Source organism: Dunckerocampus dactyliophorus, chromosome 12 (genome assembly GCF_027744805.1).
Source record: "Dunckerocampus dactyliophorus isolate RoL2022-P2 chromosome 12, RoL_Ddac_1.1, whole genome shotgun sequence".
NCBI lineage: Eukaryota > Metazoa > Chordata > Actinopteri > Syngnathiformes > Syngnathidae > Dunckerocampus > Dunckerocampus dactyliophorus.
In genome coordinates, this window is record NC_072830.1 from 24,337,663 (window position 1) to 24,357,115 (window position 19,453).

General features: G+C 41.8%; 14 non-coding genes across 14 annotated transcripts; all 14 read right to left on the reverse strand.

The window, feature by feature from the left end:
• Positions 1 to 76: 76 nt before the first annotated feature.
• trnai-aau (transfer RNA isoleucine (anticodon AAU)) lies at positions 77 to 150 on the reverse strand. The gene has a single exon. It is a non-coding gene; the product is annotated as a tRNA-Ile (tRNA).
• Positions 151 to 415: 265 nt separating this feature from the next.
• On the reverse strand, positions 416 to 489 carry trnai-aau (transfer RNA isoleucine (anticodon AAU)). Its single transcript has one exon. It is a non-coding gene; the product is annotated as a tRNA-Ile (tRNA).
• Positions 490 to 754: 265 nt separating this feature from the next.
• trnai-aau (transfer RNA isoleucine (anticodon AAU)) lies at positions 755 to 828 on the reverse strand. The gene has a single exon. It is a non-coding gene; the product is annotated as a tRNA-Ile (tRNA).
• A 604-nt stretch (positions 829 to 1,432) lies between these two features.
• trnai-aau (transfer RNA isoleucine (anticodon AAU)) lies at positions 1,433 to 1,506 on the reverse strand. The gene has a single exon. It is a non-coding gene; the product is annotated as a tRNA-Ile (tRNA).
• A 796-nt stretch (positions 1,507 to 2,302) lies between these two features.
• trnai-aau (transfer RNA isoleucine (anticodon AAU)) lies at positions 2,303 to 2,376 on the reverse strand. Its single transcript has one exon. It is a non-coding gene; the product is annotated as a tRNA-Ile (tRNA).
• A 265-nt stretch (positions 2,377 to 2,641) lies between these two features.
• trnai-aau (transfer RNA isoleucine (anticodon AAU)) lies at positions 2,642 to 2,715 on the reverse strand. Its single transcript has one exon. It is a non-coding gene; the product is annotated as a tRNA-Ile (tRNA).
• A 266-nt stretch (positions 2,716 to 2,981) lies between these two features.
• Positions 2,982 to 3,055, reverse strand: trnai-aau (transfer RNA isoleucine (anticodon AAU)). Its single transcript has one exon. It is a non-coding gene; the product is annotated as a tRNA-Ile (tRNA).
• A 796-nt stretch (positions 3,056 to 3,851) lies between these two features.
• Positions 3,852 to 3,925, reverse strand: trnai-aau (transfer RNA isoleucine (anticodon AAU)). The gene has a single exon. It is a non-coding gene; the product is annotated as a tRNA-Ile (tRNA).
• Positions 3,926 to 4,190: 265 nt separating this feature from the next.
• trnai-aau (transfer RNA isoleucine (anticodon AAU)) lies at positions 4,191 to 4,264 on the reverse strand. Its single transcript has one exon. It is a non-coding gene; the product is annotated as a tRNA-Ile (tRNA).
• A 604-nt stretch (positions 4,265 to 4,868) lies between these two features.
• Positions 4,869 to 4,942, reverse strand: trnai-aau (transfer RNA isoleucine (anticodon AAU)). The gene has a single exon. It is a non-coding gene; the product is annotated as a tRNA-Ile (tRNA).
• Positions 4,943 to 5,452: 510 nt separating this feature from the next.
• On the reverse strand, positions 5,453 to 5,526 carry trnai-aau (transfer RNA isoleucine (anticodon AAU)). The gene has a single exon. It is a non-coding gene; the product is annotated as a tRNA-Ile (tRNA).
• Positions 5,527 to 6,037: 511 nt separating this feature from the next.
• On the reverse strand, positions 6,038 to 6,111 carry trnai-aau (transfer RNA isoleucine (anticodon AAU)). Its single transcript has one exon. It is a non-coding gene; the product is annotated as a tRNA-Ile (tRNA).
• A 756-nt stretch (positions 6,112 to 6,867) lies between these two features.
• Positions 6,868 to 6,941, reverse strand: trnai-aau (transfer RNA isoleucine (anticodon AAU)). The gene has a single exon. It is a non-coding gene; the product is annotated as a tRNA-Ile (tRNA).
• Positions 6,942 to 7,206: 265 nt separating this feature from the next.
• trnai-aau (transfer RNA isoleucine (anticodon AAU)) lies at positions 7,207 to 7,280 on the reverse strand. Its single transcript has one exon. It is a non-coding gene; the product is annotated as a tRNA-Ile (tRNA).
• Positions 7,281 to 19,453: the final 12,173 nt, after the last annotated feature.

Sequence of the window (19,453 nt, forward strand, 5' to 3'; positions counted from 1 at the left end):
TTGACTACAGGGCTTTCCGTAAAGATGTACTGTCAGTTTTCTAAATCCTCAAATATTCTATGGAAATAAATAACACTGGCCCGTACGGGGGTTGAACCCGTGACCTTGGCGTTATTAGCACCACGCTCTGGCCAACTGAGCTAACCGGCCACAGTACACGGGTCTGGAGACAGCTCAGAACTCATATATATGCGCAAGACATTTGGGTTTGAGAAGATGTAGGAAAGGGGATGAATGCGCTCCGACGTCCAAAGTTAAGTTTTCTCTTTCCATCTATTGAAACTGAGTGTCCACACTCGGTTTGGGAGTTGTTGCCACATTCCGGTTGCAGTTTGATCCCTTGACAACAGGGCCTTCCGTGCAGATGTAGATTCGTAATCCAAATCCTCAAATATTCGATGTAAATAAATAACACTGGCCCGTACGGGGGTTGAACCCGTGACCTTGGCGTTATTAGCACCACGCTCTGGCCAACTGAGCTAACCGGCCACAGTACACGGGTCTGGAGACAGCTCAGAACTCATATATATGCGCAAGACATTTGGGTTTGAGAAGATGTAGGAAAGGGGATGAATGCGCTCCGACGTCCAAAGTTAAGTTTTCTCTTTCCATCTATTGAAACTGAGTGTCCACACTCGGTTTGGGAGTTGTTGCCACATTCCGGTTGCAGTTTGATCCCTTGACAACAGGGCCTTCCGTGCAGATGTAGATTCGTAATCCAAATCCTCAAATATTCGATGTAAATAAATAACACTGGCCCGTACGGGGGTTGAACCCGTGACCTTGGCGTTATTAGCACCACGCTCTGGCCAACTGAGCTAACCGGCCACAGTACACGGGTATGGAGACAGCTCAGAACTCATATATATGCGCAAGACATTTGGGTTTGAGAAGATGTAGGAAAGGGGATGAATGCGCTCCGACGTCCAAAGTTAAGTTTTCCCTTTCCATCTATTGAAACTGAGTGTCCACACTCGGTTTGGGAGTTGTTGCCACATTCCGGTTGCAGTTTGATCCCTTGACAACAGGGCCTTCCGTGCAGATGTAGATTCGTAATCCAAATCCTCAAATATTCAATGTAAATAAAAGACACTGGCCCGTACGGGGGTTGAACCCGCGACCTTGGCGTATTAGCACCACGCTCTGGCCAACTGAGCTAACCGGCCACAGTAGACAGGTCTGGAGACAGCTCAGAACTCATATTTATGCGCAAGACATTGAGGTCTGAGAAGATGTAAGGAAGGTGATGAATGAGCTCCGGCGTCCAAAATTAAGTTCTTTCTTTCCATCTACTGAAACTGAGTATCCACATTAGGTTTGGGAGTTGTTGCCACATTCTGGTTGCAGTTTGATCCCTTGACGACAGGGCTTTCCGTAAAGATGTACAGTAAGTTTTCCAAATCCTCAAATCTTCTATGTAAATAAATGACACTGGCCCGTACGGGGGTTGAACCCGTGACCTTGGCGTTATTAGCACCATGCTCTGGCCAACTGAGCTAACCGGCCACAGAATACATGTCTGGAGACAGCTCAGAACTCATATATATGCGCAAGACATTGAGGTTTGTGAAGATGTAGGGAAGGTGATGAATGCCCTCCGACGTCCAAAGTTAAGTTTTCCCTTTCCATCTATTGAAACTGAGTGTCCACACTCGGTTTGGGAGTTGTTGCCACATTCCGGTTGCAGTTTTATCCCTTGACTACAGGGCTTTCCCTAAAGATGTACAGTCAGTTTTCCAAATCCTCAAATATTCTATGGAAATAAATAACACTGGCCCGTACGGGGGTTGAACCGGCCACAGCATGGTGCTAATAACATGTAGGGAAGGTGATGAATGCCCTCCGACGTCCAAAGTTAAGTTTTCCCTTTCCATCTATTGAAACTGAGTGTCCACACTCGGTTTGGGAGTTGTTGCCACATTCCGGTTGCAGTTTGATCCCTTGACAACAGGACCTTCCGTGCAGATGTAGATTCGTAATCCAAATCCTTAAATATTCTATTAGCACCACGCTCTGGCCAACTGAGCTAACCGGCCACAGTACACGGCTCTGGAGACAGCTCAGAACTCATATTTATGCGCAAGACATTTGGGTTTGAGAAGATGTAGGGAAGGTGATGAATGCGCTCCTACGTCCAAAGTTAAATTTTCTCTTTCCATCTATTGAAACTGAGTGTCAACACTCGGTTTGGGAGTTGTTTCCACATTCCGGTTGCAGTTTTATCCCTTGACTACAGGGCTTTCCGTAAAGATGTACTGTCAGTTTTCTAAATCCTCAAATATTCTATGGAAATAAATAACACTGGCCCGTACGGGGGTTGAACCCGTGACCTTGGCGTTATTAGCACCACGCTCTGGCCAACTGAGCTAACCGGCCACAGTACACGGGTCTGGAGACAGCTCAGAACTCATATATATGCGCAAGACATTTGGGTTTGAGAAGATGTAGGAAAGGGGATGAATGCGCTCCGACGTCCAAAGTTAAGTTTTCTCTTTCCATCTATTGAAACTGAGTGTCCACACTCGGTTTGGGAGTTGTTGCCACATTCCGGTTGCAGTTTGATCCCTTGACAACAGGGCCTTCCGTGCAGATGTAGATTCGTAATCCAAATCCTCAAATATTCGATGTAAATAAATAACACTGGCCCGTACGGGGGTTGAACCCGTGACCTTGGCGTTATTAGCACCACGCTCTGGCCAACTGAGCTAACCGGCCACAGTACACGGGTCTGGAGACAGCTCAGAACTCATATATATGCGCAAGACATTGAGGTTTGAGAAGATGTAGGGAAGGTGATGAATGCCCTCCGGCGTCCAAAATTAAGTTCTTTCTTTCCATCTATTGAAACTGAGTGTCCACACTCGGTTTGGGAGTTGTTCCCACATTCCGGTTGCAGTTTGATCCCTTGACGACAGGGCTTTCCGTAAAGATGTACAGTAAGTTTTCCAAATCCTCAAATCTTCTATGTAAATAAATGACACTGGCCCGTACGGGGGTTGAACCCGTGACCTTGGCGTTATTAGCACCACGCTCTGGCCAACTGAGCTAACCGGCCACAGAATACATGTCTGGAGACAGCTCAGAACTCATATATATGCGCAAGACATTGAGGTTTGTGAAGATGTAGGGAAGGTGATGAATGCCCTCCGACGTCCAAAGTTAAGTTTTCCCTTTCCATCTATTGAAACTGAGTGTCCACACTCGGTTTGGGAGTTGTTGCCACATTCCGGTTGCAGTTTTATCCCTTGACTACAGGGCTTTCCCTAAAGATGTACAGTCAGTTTTCCAAATCCTCAAATATTCTATGGAAATAAATAACACTGGCCCGTACGGGGGTTGAACCGGCCACAGCATGGTGCTAATAACATGTAGGGAAGGTGATGAATGCCCTCCGACGTCCAAAGTTAAGTTTTCCCTTTCCATCTATTGAAACTGAGTGTCCACACTCGGTTTGGGAGTTGTTGCCACATTCCGGTTGCAGTTTGATCCCTTGACAACAGGGCCTTCCGTGCAGATGTAGATTCGTAATCCAAATCCTTAAATATTCTATTAGCACCACGCTCTGGCCAACTGAGCTAACCGGCCACAGTACACGGCTCTGGAGACAGCTCAGAACTCATATATATGCGCAAGACATTTGGGTTTGAGAAGATGTAGGAAAGGGGATGAATGCGCTCCGACGTCCAAAGTTAAGTTTTCTCTTTCCATCTATTGAAACTGAGTGTCAACACTCGGTTTGGGAGTTGTTTCCACATTCCGGTTGCAGTTTTATCCCTTGACTACAGGGCTTTCCGTAAAGATGTACTGTCAGTTTTCTAAATCCTCAAATATTCTATGGAAATAAATAACACTGGCCCGTACGGGGGTTGAACCCGTGACCTTGGCGTTATTAGCACCACGCTCTGGCCAACTGAGCTAACCGGCCACAGTACACGGGTCTGGAGACAGCTCAGAACTCATATATATGCGCAAGACATTTGGGTTTGAGAAGATGTAGGAAAGGGGATGAATGCGCTCCGACGTCCAAAGTTAAGTTTTCTCTTTCCATCTATTGAAACTGAGTGTCCACACTCGGTTTGGGAGTTGTTGCCACATTCCGGTTGCAGTTTGATCCCTTGACAACAGGGCCTTCCGTGCAGATGTAGATTCGTAATCCAAATCCTCAAATATTCGATGTAAATAAATAACACTGGCCCGTACGGGGGTTGAACCCGTGACCTTGGCGTTATTAGCACCACGCTCTGGCCAACTGAGCTAACCGGCCACAGTACACGGGTCTGGAGACAGCTCAGAACTCATATATATGCGCAAGACATTTGGGTTTGAGAAGATGTAGGAAAGGGGATGAATGCGCTCCGACGTCCAAAGTTAAGTTTTCCCTTTCCATCTATTGAAACTGAGTGTCCACACTCGGTTTGGGAGTTGTTGCCACATTCCGGTTGCAGTTTGATCCCTTGACAACAGGGCCTTCCGTGCAGATGTAGATTCGTAATCCAAATCCTCAAATATTCAATGTAAATAAAAGACACTGGCCCGTACGGGGGTTGAACCCGCGACCTTGGCGTATTAGCACCACGCTCTGGCCAACTGAGCTAACCGGCCACAGTAGACAGGTCTGGAGACAGCTCAGAACTCATATTTATGCGCAAGACATTGAGGTCTGAGAAGATGTAAGGAAGGTGATGAATGAGCTCCGGCGTCCAAAATTAAGTTCTTTCTTTCCATCTACTGAAACTGAGTATCCACATTCGGTTTGGGAGTTGTTGCCACATTCTGGTTGCAGTTTGATCCCTTGACGACAGGGCTTTCCGTAAAGATGTACAGTAAGTTTTCCAAATCCTCAAATCTTCTATGTAAATAAATGACACTGGCCCGTACGGGGGTTGAACCCGTGACCTTGGCGTTATTAGCACCACGCTCTGGCCAACTGAGCTAACCGGCCACAGAATACATGTCTGGAGACAGCTCAGAACTCATATATATGCGCAAGACATTGAGGTTTGTGAAGATGTAGGGAAGGTGATGAATGCCCTCCGACGTCCAAAGTTAAGTTTTCCCTTTCCATCTATTGAAACTGAGTGTCCACACTCGGTTTGGGAGTTGTTGCCACATTCCGGTTGCAGTTTTATCCCTTAACTACAGGGCTTTCCCTAAAGATGTACAGTCAGTTTTCCAAATCCTCAAATATTCTATGGAAATAAATAACACTGGCCCGTACGGGGGTTGAACCGGCCACAGCATGGTGCTAATAACATGTAGGGAAGGTGATGAATGCCCTCCGACGTCCAAAGTTAAGTTTTCCCTTTCCATCTATTGAAACTGAGTGTCCACACTCGGTTTGGGAGTTGTTGCCACATTCCGGTTGCAGTTTGATCCCTTGACAACAGGGCCTTCCGTGCAGATGTAGATTCGTAATCCAAATCCTCAAATATTCGATGTAAATAAATAACACTGGCCCGTACGGGGGTTGAACCCGTGACCTTGGCGTTATTAGCACCACGCTCTGGCCAACTGAGCTAACCGGCCACAGTACACGGGTCTGGAGACAGCTCAGAACTCATATATATGCGCAAGACATTGAGGTTTGTGAAGATGTAGGGAAGGTGATGAATGCCCTCTGACGTCCAAAGTTAAGTTTTCCCATTCCATCTATTGAAACTGAGTGTCCACACTCGGTTTGGGAGTTGTTGCCACATTCCGGTTGCAGTTTTATCCCTTGACTACAGGGCTTTCTTTAAAGATGTACAGTCAGTTTTCCAAATCCTCAAATATTCTATGGAAATAAATAACACTGGCCCGTACGGGGGTTGAACCGGCCACAGCATGGTGCTAATAACATGTAGGGAAGGTGATGAATGCCCTCTGACATCCAAAGTTAAGTTTTCCCTTTCCATCTATTGAAACTGAGTGTCCACACTCGGTTTGGGAGTTGTTGCCACATTCCGGTTGCAGTTTGATCCCTTGACTACAGGGCTTTCCGTAAAGATCTACAGTAAGTTTTCTAAATCCTCAAATATTCTATGTAAATAAATGACACTGGCCCGTATGGGGGTTGAACCCATGACTTTGGCGTTATTAGCACCACGCTCTGGCCAACTGAGCTAACCGGCCACAGTACAGAGGTCTGGAGACAGCTCAGAACTCATATATATGCGCAAGACATTGAGGTTTGTGAAGATGTAGGGAAGGTGATGAATGCGCTCCGACGTCCAAAGTTAAGTTTTCCCTTTTCATCTATTGAAACTAAGTGTCCACACTCGGTTTGGGAGTTGTTGCCACATTCCGGTTGCACTTTTATCCCTTGACTACAGGGCTTTCCCTAAAGATGTACAGTCAGTTTTCCAAATCCTCAAATATTCTATGGAAATAAATAACACTGGCCCGTACGGGGGTTGAACCGGCCACAGCATGGTGCTAATAACATGTAGGGAAGGTGATGAATGCCCTCCGACGTCCAAAGTTAAGTTTTCCCTTTCCATCTATTGAAACTGAGTGTCCACACTCGGTTTGGGAGTTGTTGCCACATTCTGGTTGCAGTTTTATCCCTTGACTACAGGGCTTTCCCTAAAGATGTACAGTCAGTTTTCCAAATCCTCAAATATTCTATGGAAATAAATAACACTGGCCCGTACGGGGGTTGAACCGGCCACAGCATGGTGCTAATAACATGTAGGGAAGGTGATGAATGCCCTCCGACGTCCAAAGTTAAGTTTTCTCTTTCCATCTATTGAAACTGAGTGTCCACACTCGGTTTGAGAGTTGTTGCCACATTCCGGTTGCAGTTTGATCCCTTGACTACAGGGCTTTCCGTAAAGATCTACAGTAAGTTTTCTAAATCCTCAAATATTCTATGTAAATAAACAACACTGGCCCGTACGGGGGTTGAACCCGTGACCTTGGCGTTATTAGCACCACACTCTGGCCAACTGAGCTAACCGGCCACAGTACATGGGTCTGGAGACACCTCAGAACTCATATATATGCGCAAGACATTGAGGTTTGAGAAGATGTAGGGAAGGTGATGAATGCGCTCCGACGTCCAAAGTTAAGTTTTCTCTTTCCATCTATTGAAACTGAGTGTCCACACTCGGTTTGGGAGTTGTTGCCACATTCCGGTTGCAGTTTGGTCCCTTGACAACAGGGCCTTCCGTGCAGATGTGGATTCGTAATCCAAATCCTCAAATATTCTATGTAAATAAACAACACTGGCCCGTACGGGGGTTGAACCCGTGACCTTGGCATTATTAGCACCACACTCTGGCCAACTGAGCTAACCGGCCACAGAACACGTGTCTTGAGACAGCTCAGAACTCATATATATGTGCAAGACATTGAGTTTTGAGAAGATGTTGGGTCGGTGATGAATGCGCTCGTACGTCCAAACTTAAGTTTTGTCTTTCCATCTATTGAAACTGAGTGTCCACACTCAGTTTGGGAGTTGTTGCCACATTCGGGTTGCAGTTTGATCCCTTGACAACAGGGCTTTCTGTAAAGATGTGGCATTGATTCAGCAATCCTGATCCTCTGATCAAGTTTTGAACAGATGCAGTGACCTTGAAGTTCTGTTTTCAGTTCAACATTTCTATTTTCATCTACTTAGATTACGATCAAAACTGGGTTCGTGACCTTGGCTTATTTGCACCACGCTCTGACCAGTTGAGCTAACCGGCCACAGGTATTTGTTGTTTAACTATTTTTCATTTGCAGTATTTTCCAGTTGTGTTTGTTTTACGGTATTTCTTTTTGGTTTTGGATCATTTCTGTATTCGGAGTATTTGTACGTTGCTGCATATTTATTCCCGTCGGCCACCACAACTTAGTCTTTGTCAGGGGTCTCCAACAGGTAGCTTGTGAGCTACTGGTAGCTCGCCAGCTCTTTCTGTGTATCTCACCAAAGGATAAAAAAATATCGAAACATTTATGTTCGTATTTAGCACATGCATTTCCATTTACCATTCAACACAAGTTCAGTAACTGACTGATCACTACATTTTTTTCTCTATTTCCATCATAAACCTTCATATAAAAGAAACAGTCACCCTTTTAGTTTGGTTGATTATATAACATTGATAAAATAAATAATCATAAACAGAACGGTGCGTTCCTTGGAAATTAGGTATCAGGGGCACTGCAACTGTAACTGTACACTTGTATATACAGTAGATGAACATGGACTGGGCTGCTTACTTTGGTCTATATTGTGGATGTGTCTATTTATGTACAGTATGTCAGTTGTGTGGGAAATAAATTAGGTCATCAGAATGATGGCATTGGATCAGTTGTTATGAGATGGAACAGAGGGGTCAACAGCTGAGCATGACTGTGGGCCTGCAATACGGCTGTGCCATACTTTCATCATCATGTTGTAGTTCAATATTTATTTAAAACTTTTTATTATTAAGGAAAAATAAATCCCAACCCACATGGCCCTGTGTGATTGCCCCCCCTGTTAAAACATAATTTAACTGAGACCAATTGAGATCTATCAGTTTGGAAGAGGTTATGAATCCATTTGTAAAGCTTTGGGACTCCAGCGAACCACAGTGAGAGCCATTATCTACAAATGACTAAAACATGGAACAGTGGTGAACCTTCACAGGAGTGGCCGGCCAACCAAAATGACCCCAAGAGTGCAACGACGACTCATCCAAGAGGTCACAAAAGACCCCACAACAACATCCAAAGAACTGTAGGCCTCACTTGCCTTCGTTCATGACTCCACCATAAGGAAGACACTGGGCTAAAATGTCCTGCATAGCAGAGTTCCAAGACGAAAACAAATGCTGAACAAAAAGAACATTAAGGTTCGCCTAAGTTTTGGCAGAAAACATTTTAATGATCCCAAAACATTTGGGAAAATACTCTGTGGTCTGACGAGACAAAAGTTGAATTTTTCGGAAGGTGTGTGTCCCATTACATCTGGCGTAAAAGTAATGCCGCATTTCAGAAAAGAACATCATACCAACAATAAAATATGGTGGTGGTAGTGTGATGGTCTGGGGCTGTTTTGCTTCTTCGGGAACTGGAAGACTTGCTGTGATAAATGAAACCATGAATTCTTCTGTCTGCCAAAAAATCCTGAAGGAGAATGTTTGTGACCTCAAGCTGAAACGAACTTGGGTTCTGCAGCAGGACAATGATCCAAAACACACCAGCAAGTCCACCTCTGAATGGCTGAAGAAAAACAAAATTAAGACTTTGGAGTGGCCTAGACAAAGTCCTGACCTGAATCCTATAGAAAGGTTTTGGCATGACCTTAAAAAGCCTGCCCTGGTCCCGATCTGGGAGGAGATCCCTCAGGCCACCATCCGTAGTCTCATTAGGAACATGCCCCAACGTTGTCAGGCATGCGTACAAGCACGTGGGGGCCACAAACTATGGAGAATCATTTTTAATTGCTACAATGACATTTTGGCAAAATGGACCAGTCTGCTGCATCATTTTTTCACTTTCATTTTTGGTGTGTCTTTGATTTCCCCCCTTTTGGGTGATCATTTCATTTCTATCAAATTATGTGGCATCATTTTGTTACTAATACATCACCCTCTTATTATCAGGAAAGATATTCAAGATCATTTTTCCTCCAATTTAGATCTGATGTGTTTTTGAGGTGTTCCTATAATTTTTTTGAGCAGTATATTTTAGACATACAGTATGTCTTATGTCTTATCTTTTTTTTTTTTATAGCGCTGCAAACCCTTGGTGTTCTCTCAATGAGCTTCATGAGGCACCTGAAATGGTTATCACTCGACAGGTGTGCCTTGTGAGGGTTACTTCGTGGAATTTCTTGCCTTATTATTGGTGGTTGGGACCATGGGGTGTATTGTGTGTGTCCAAACTTTTGGCCTGTACTGTAATGCTTGTAGTACATTTCAATGTTGCCGCCCTCTCGGAAGATAGAGAACCTCGCTGCATACCGTCCCTTTCATGCTGAGGTTTTTTCAAAAGTCTAATACAAACAAGCACGCATGATGGCAAAAGTGCTACGACAGTAATGCTTTGTTTATCACAGTTGATTGGTTTCAGACCAGACCGTGATAACTGACTTTCTGATTTATTTTATTTCATTTTTGAAAAACCGTGATAGAGTGAAGCCGCAAAATTTGAAGCGCAGAGTGGCGAGGGACTACATTGTATCAAAAGGCATAAGTTGTCAAATGAAATGCTTTTTGGAACATTCATCTATGCTTTCTTGTACTACTTTCAGGCGCCTGGATTAGCTGGAGCCTATCCCAGTTGACTTTGGGAAGAGTTGCGGTCTACCCTTGACTGGTCACGAGTCAATCACAGAGTTAGCGATTTGATTTAGAATTTATCCATTGGTGCAAATGTGATTGTGAAGAATGGAGTTTGAAGCATTTCATTATTCTCATTTTTGCTCTGTAGAATAATACATATTACATATACATATACATATTACGTCTTTGAATGTGTTTTTTATGTCAATTTTTATGCTCAAAATTGCTTAATTTAGGCCAATAATATGTCAGATTTCCTTAAATATGCATATTTTCGACTGATAATAGGCCATGGTCAACCACGAAACAGCAATTTATTTATTTATTTTGAAAAACAGCCAAGTAGCAAGGGACGGATGTACTCACAATAGGTCAAAAGTACCATGCTTGGCCTACTTCATAGCTAAATTGTGACACATTTGGCTAGTGTGAGTGCTGTGATCAGTGCTCGGGTTAGGAACACATTTCCACCTTTGGCACGATTGGAATCGGTGGGCCAGGACACATAGCAGAGTCACAGAATAACTGTAATGCAATCGTTCCTTGCAAGTTCTTAATGATAACCAACACATTCCAGAAATAACATACAAATACTCAAAATAATCCAACCCAGGGCACATTCGTTCTACCACAACTATACTTATGTGCGCAATAAAGGTGTGTAAATGAATTAATGCAATCGCTCCTTTCTCAAGTAATTAATGAGAGGCGCCACATTGGACGTCTTGAAATAAGTAAGTAACAAAAGTAGAAGTGTAGAAGTGATGGCACAAGCAAATACGTTGTAGCACAAATGTTAAGCCAACAGGAGTCAGGGGAGAGAGGCGGAATCTCGTCCAAGTCCAGTTGAAAGGTGTCTAGTTGAAACTCGGCCGTGTGCTGTGGGAAGATGTTTCACCGGACAATGACGCTCTGTGGAGCTACCAAATTTTCAGCCAGCAAAGTGACACTGTCCACGCACGTGTGTGAAGGTCTAAGGATATGGAAGATGCGTTGTCCGTTACTGCCCAGGCTGTGAATCAGCATGGCACGTAACCGAGCATCGCTAGCATTGGTTAGACCCGAGCCGCTATGAAGATCACAAATGATCCATGCCAGTGGGACCACAGAATCCGAGGCTTGCCAGGCACAGGCGAGAAAGACGGCGCCATGCTCGTCACTAATGTTATGTCCAAGAACGCACGGACAACGACGGTGTATTCACACGACTTTTTTCATATCACCTGGTGCAATTGGCGCTTTACGGTACAACACGTCAGGCTGTTCTGACTCCGTGACAATGCTTTTTTCTTGTCAGGAAGTTACTCGCATGCAAGAATCACCTGGCTGTGAAAATACACGTGGAGGAACCTTAAAAAGCGTCATCTCAAGAAATAACTTATTTCGAAAAGCGGTTCATGTAAAGTGCAAACACAGAAAAGCAACTCTCAGGCACATGGAATGAGAGGGCATAATTAATCTGTTTAAAGTTATTTAAAGCAACTCAACAAAATAATTTTGCCAAGGTAAATGCTCTCCCCAACATTGAACAGAAATGTGTTAACAGGAGCATATTACTAGTGCAAATCATAGGTCTAAAGCAAACAACTTAACTGGTTTCATCCTGTGATCCACATTTCTGATGGTCATTACGTTCCAATGGACTTTTATAGAAGTCAAACCAAGCAAATGTATCTTAATTTAGAAATAGCCTTATAAAACACAAGTATGTCATTTTTTAAACAAAAAATACACACAATTCCATGTGCAAAGTGTATTTCAGACCACAATGTTAAGGCACTAAGAAGAGCAGGATAACTGCATGTATAAAAATGCATCAATCCATCGTGGGTTGCAGATAGTTGTTTGACATAAGTGCATACACAACACAGTTTATGACTTCCAGGATCCTCACCTTTTTCTTGTACGACATGCAGCACTGCATTTTCAATTTGAGTGGCTTTTTCAGCGTTGCATTTCTTGAGTTATGGGGGTTTTCTGCATGAGCAAGCAAGTAAGAGGGAAAGGCAAGGTCAGTAAAAGATTCAAATGCAGCTGTGTCGTGTTCCCGTGTCAGAGCATCAGATGTAGTCCTAGTGAGTGGCAAAAAATACTGTATATATAAAGCACATGTATCAATGGAGGGCCGAGACACTGCAGGTTTTCTCTCCAGCAAGTTTCATGTGATTAAATCGATGAGCTCCTTCCCTGAAATTGTAGGAGGTGTTGATCACCTGCTTTAGTGACCGGCTGGAAAGAAATCCTGGCCTGTCTCAGCCCTCCATGGCACAAGTTTTCCACCCTGAAAGGAAGCCAAATGGTTCAATTAATCCCAGTGTGAGAATCATTGTATTTACGGTACAATACAAGTGATCCAAAATTTGAAGAGGAAAGCACACACTGTGTAGAGTTTGTAATCAAAGCCTTGGTTTTACTCGCCTCCTTGCCTTTATTTCCCAGTTACCCCATGTGTGGTTTAAATCCGCAGTAAAACTTCAATTGTGCAAAAATGTTATTCTTGAATATACTGCCGTTCAAACACACCAAAACACAAAATGAGCTCGCTTTTATCAAACATAACAAAAAAGGACAAGCAGTGTGGAAAGAAAACCATTTGACTCTATTCTGGTAGTTCACTAAAACCAAAAACAAAACATTTCTACCCAAGGCAACATCTTCCGCACGCAATTGTCGTACGACTACATTAAATGTAACCATTTTTACATTAATTCTGTCCTACCTTAACAAACTTCTTTCCAAAGTAATTACATACATCAACCAAAACAAGTGTATTATTATAAAAAAAAAATTAAAAACATGCAACAACGTTTGCACACACAGTCGTCCCTCGCCACATCGCTCTTCAAATGTAGTGACTTCACTGTCATGGTTTTTCAAAAATATACTAATTAATAAATCATGCTGTTTAGTGGTTGAATGCGGCCTATTAGTAAAAAAAAAATTATGTCTTTTTGGTTTGGTTTGGTTTAATTTTATTTGAACATGCATGAAGGTTACAATGGATTACATCTCATGAACCATCATTTCACAGTTCCACATGTCCAAAAATAGAAAGGAATCCTACCAGCCATCCATTCCACATCTTGTACAGTACATATTATTCACTTCCTGCAATCCATGTCATATTTTTGATCAGTGTAATAATAAACAATACAAAAATAAAAACAAGCATGACAGAACAATAAGTAAAATAATCAAGACTCTTCTGCCTTGTATTTAGCAAACACCAACTGCTTGTATTGTTTTTTTTAATTTGCTCATCTCGGTACATTGTTTGAGTTCCTTACTCAATCCATTCCATAATTTAAGCGTTTCAGCGTTGTTCTCGCATTTAAGTGTTTTAAGTTTCATTTTCCTCTAAGATCATATTTCTCCTCTTTTGTAGAGAAATACTGTATGACGTTTTTGGGTAACAAGTTATTAGTTAACTTTATGCACGATGTTAGCTGTTTGAAAATTCACTAAATCAGCAAATTTTAATATCTGTGATTTTAAAAATATGCGCATTTTAAGCAAATTTTAAGTATGCTTTGCCTTAATGAAGCATTTTCAAGCAAATAAATGGCTAAATTAACCAAGCCATAAGACGAAGCATTCAAACTGTGATATGCAGTATTCTACACTGGTTACAAGGTGTCAGTCGGTGAAACGTACAAGCATCAGACTTAATCGCGGAAACAACAGGCTTTTATTGCAGATTTTAATTATCTCACAGGCACAATAATAGCATAATAATCATATAATCGTCATCATAGTAATAACTACTGCTGCGGCCATAATCCAGCTAAAGCCAACTCTGAACCCTTGGCATCACTTCCTGTCCACAAGTCCAGAACTCATTTATTATGTCTTAAATGACTTACTTTCTCAGATTACATCTACCATTTTGGGTAATATGAGCATAAAGGTGATTGTGGGGTGTTATTGCACGTCTAGATGGCTCTAAATATGTTAAAACCCAAATTTAGAGTGTTGAAAACAGGTTTTCTAAGCTGTAACTATGAAAATATTCCATTCATAAAAAAGGAATGCTACTTCACGTAAATTCACTTATCATAGTCTGGAACCAATTATCCTCAATAAACAAGTGGCATTTGGCCTCCACAGTCTGGTTTCGCATGCTGCTGCACACCCACAGCTTCCTGGGAGTACACCTACAGCTTCTTCTGATTGTTTTGGTAGAGAATATTATCTTAACAAAAGCATCAGCATTAATGGCCACTAGATGCCATTGTTTTGTTTTCAAATATTAAATTCATTGTTAGGTTTGGCTAAGATTTGGTTTAGCATTACCCCAGGATGCAAGGACATGATGCCTGCCATCATGATTAATTTTGTGTTTAATAAACAATGATGCAAAAAAGAGGAAAGAGAAGAATCCTATCTCTAGTCCCACCCCTAAATGCTCACTACTGCTAACTGCTGCTCAAATGGAAGTTCAATTTAAGTGCTTGCTTTAATGCATCCATGATGTACTGCTTGGCTACAGATGGGATTGTCATGATTTCTTGTCAGTGTCTTGCCTGCCTTTTCTTCCGCTGTTTTCTTAGTGTACTTCAGCGCCCTTTTCCGGAGTTCCTGGGGGTGCAGCCACATTTACACATTTGATTGCAGTCTACCATCCATCCATACATTTTCTATGCCTCACTAGGGTCACGGGGATATGCCGGAGCCTTGCCTTTTCCAAGGTTAGACTTTCACAACTCATCATTTAAATGTTAATATCTTAGCCCAGCCTTTCTCAAACTTTGGATCCTGGGTCAGTTTTTATCGGGTCACTGCTGCTTGTCAGAGTAAAAAAAAAAAAAAAAAAGGCTGTTATTGATTGTGGCTCGGCTCACCGAAAGTAAACAAATCATTTAAAACCAAGCCCACAAGCAAGGGTATACAATAAAACTCCTAAAGTCAAGCAGACATTTCCCCAGGTTATAACTGATTCGCTTATAGGCATTACTTATTGTATGTCTGTAGGAATCAAAATCATTTAGATGAATCAGTTCCAGGGTCACGCTTTTGCCATTATCAAACATGTATTACCGCTACAGACATTTTGAATAACCTTTTAAATGCATGTTAAATATAAAAAATATGTTTATAGTGTATATAGAGTATTGTCACGCCACTCCAGTGCACTACAGGTATTTTTTAAAAATATTTTTAAGAATTAACCACTAAAGAAACCTAATTAAAAGCATTTTGGACTGACCCTAACAGCCAGTAGATTTCAATTAAAATATTTTTTTTATGCGCACATCTTCAAAGAGGCCATTATAGTCATATAAATTGCTTTTTATTCACTTTGAAGCACCAAGTTTATGTTGTTGTTTATTTTAGAGACATATTATTATAGTGTGTGTTTTTTTTCTCTGATTATATTTGAATATTGTGTGTTTCTGTGCCATTTTTGTCTGTGCTGATGAAACGCTGCATTACCAGTGACTCGCTCTTCTCCCAAACCTGCAAAATTGAATATACTGCACCTACAGGTACCCTGTGGGCACACATGAGCACATGCACAAACCATTCAAATGCGCACTTGTACAAAGTTACAACATTGATCCGCATGAATTCACAAAGACACTTGCAGTTCCGAGTTGACGTTTTTCCACACACATACGTGCATGCTCCTGTGGGAAAATAAAGAGAAGCTCTGATATGGGTGACCGCACAAGGTCAAACTCTGAATGTGAGTATGCGCACCTCAAACATGCACATTCAAGTACATAGATACATGCAAAATTAGGTCATACAAATGAATGCTGGCATTTGAATTTCGCTGAAAATAGATAGAAAGCACCTGTGGACAAGAATGAGATAAAAGAGGGAGATAAAAGATAATTGGATGAAAAAAACAACACATGATATAGAAAGTGTGAGATTTGCTACAATAGAAGACTGTTAAAATACAAAGATGAACTCCTACAACATAAGATAGTAAAATTTTGTAATTTTCAGTGCAATTTAACTATATTAGTTACAGAACCTTTTGCCAGGTCCGGAGGTTTCCCCATATCAGCGTCTTATATTAAATATTACATAATATTCATATTATGCACTATATGGACTTGATAGGGAAATTTTCAGAGCTATTTTTAAGTTTCGGAAACTACTAATGTGTGCTATTGTCATAATATACTGTATATTGTACATTTGTATTTGTATAATTTTGTATTTGATACTAAAATTATTTTGCAGTGGTGTGCAGTCAGCTCCAGCAAGGCCTTCTCTGTTGGCCTAACCATTACCAGAAGACTGACTTACATTTCAAACTTAAAATGTAGTATTTGTTCCATTAATAATCAATGTAATCTGTTCAGGGACTTCAGAATCAGGTGCGTCGGCCCCTGACATGTCCACACTATAAACAATGTTTTTTTGTTTTAGCCAGTGAGACTTCTGATTCGCCTATCAGGGCCAGCTTGCAAGCCCCCAGTTCTGATTGGTTGATCAGAGCAAAAAGGCAAGCCTCCAGTCCTGATTGGTTGACCGGAGCAACACTGTTCAACATAATAAATTACGGCCACAACGGCTGACATGGGGGGGAAGTTGACATCTCTGGTGAGTAGATGTATTTTACTGAAAAGGTTTTATATTTCTGTCATGTTATTAGATAAATATTGATTGATGATGTTTTAGTGTAAATATTTGCAGTTGTCTAAAGCTTTGTCTTATTTATGCTCATCACATTTGGCTGAGCGCCAACTTTACAAACTGCCGATCAAGGGTGAAAAGTAGTCACAGACTCAAAGTAATATACTGTAAGTCAGGCATATTAGTGACTATGTATCCGAAGATAAGGGGACTATATTATTATAGAGTGTTGGCGTTCCCCTCACTCTAAACCAGTGATTCTTAACCATGGGGTCCCCTTCAGGGCCACCAAATCATATCTGTTTTGAACCATTGGGCTGCGAGGGCTGCAAGAGGTTCAGTTGCAGACCTGCTAACATGTACATTTTTCATACTCATGCATTTTCACCCTTAATTACACGTGTACGTTTTGTGGTTCTCTATGTACGCATTTGCACTTTCAGTTTTGAGCTGTCACAGCAATAGGTGGAGTGAAAAACTCTCAGCGAATCAGAGGGTACCTTTTATAATTGCCTCCTGCAGCTGCCACTCCAAGCAAGTGCTACGTGGAGTTCACTTCAATTCAGCCAATACCTCAAAGCTAGCAGAAATTACCATCGCCACTGCTTGTTGTTGCTTGTTGTCCCTTGTTGTTCATCAACGCAAGCAGCATTTAAAGGGTAAAATTAAGATGTTGACTTTACCTGACAGTTTTGCTTGTTTTAGGGTCTTAATAGTCACACAGAGACTGACGACTGACGCTCTTTTTACGTTATACTGTATTAACACCAACAGTAGTGCTCATTTTCAACAAAGTATGAAAATCAGCTCACACACGTCTTCCTCTTCCAGCAACCACACGTGCTCCTTATCCATCAATAACATTCACAGAAAGGTGCATTCATGAACACAATTCAGAACATGAGTGTTACACCACCGATCGTTACAGTCGGTAGTAGGCTAACCGCCATGTTTCCCCCAATCCATGACAGAAAAAAGTTCCAGGTTAAGTGCCATGGCGAGAAATGGTCTTGGCTCATCCTTTCCATCACGTGTTCTGCACCATGTACATTATCTTTAAAATATGGAGCCCGGGAACCATCGTGAATGCTTTTTTTAATCACTCGTCCATATAAGCGCACACAGGTGCGTCTACTGCATCATGGGCATCATTATTGTTTGGTTTTTTTAACACTGGCTCTCACTGTGTTAGGCAAAAAAAATTCTGTCCAGCCCACTGAAGGCACAGCTACTAAATGCAACGCCCTCCACTGTCATTTTGTATCAGTTACATTTTTTTATTGTTTTGAATGCCATAAATCAAGAATCAAATGATCTGTGGGTGTAAATTTGGGTGTGCGTTTTTGAGGTATGCACCGATCAGGGTTCTATGCTGCTGATTCCGATACCGATCATCCATGAGTGAGATCGGCCAATACTAATACCGATCACATGGATCGACTGCGCATTTTTCAATGGTCAGGGGCGCCATTAGACAATTCCAAGGCCCCCTGGCAAATAGGTAATTATTAAAAAATAAATGTTTGGGCGGATTGTCTTTTTTTGCCTTTATTTGTGTGAAACAATTTTTGTACTATTTGACACAAGCCTGAATTTAATTTGATGCATGTTTTGGAGTAATACGAATACATGGGAAATGAATAATTATCTTTTAGCTCAAGATAACAAATGAACAGAACAAAATAATACAAATAAATATCTTAATGAAATAGAAATCTGTCCTGCTCAACTTAAAAGAGACTAATATTCAGTGTCCAGGTTGCAGGTGTCTCCAACTTTCATCACTATTAGATCTGTCAACTATTTGTGTTTTATTTATGACTGGCAACATTTAACACTCACACATTTTTACAATACTTTATTTACAAAGCAGATCTCTACTCAAACAGTGTGGCCATCGTCTTTCTGCTATTTTGTGGTCATTTGGAATTATATAAAGGCATAAAGTCTGAATTGAACAGTTGTAATAAAAAACTACTAAGAGTTGAAGCAAATATTCATGGAGCCTTTGTTAGCTACTCAAAATCGGCTGGTGAGATAGGAGATAAACAACCACACACAAATAGTGTTTTGAAGACAAGTGTAACCAGGCGACAATTTCTGTGCAAAGCCTGTGTACTCTTATTTCTCCCAATTTGTTGCCTTCAGTTCAATCTTGCGATAGTTTTGTGTGATGTCATTTGGTCACGTGGTGTGGTGCGACCAATCACCAAGCACTGGTTAAATATGGCATCTCCTTCAGTATGTGTGTGGCAGTGGGGAGGATCACACGAGTGAGCTACAGGAGCCTCCTATCGTGAACCAAGGGGGAAAAAGAAATAACGCATGTAGTGATTTAGAATTGGCCAGAATTGGCCAGAATTGGCCAGGTTTTCTGTGACGCCGAGCTACTGGAGCGCCTAGAGCCACAGATTGGAGCCTACAAAAAGACTGAACCATACCACTCCTGCCAGCTGGTATGGTACATTACTGGTACAGTACTTGTGAGTATTATTTTATGTAAACAGGTGTTACACTTACAGTAAAAACAAAATGTCACTGTGGTAAAAAGTCACATTTGGAGTCCGAAGACCAGAAGCTAGGGGGATAACTAGCTAGCTAGCTAGCTACCACCAATGTAAGGT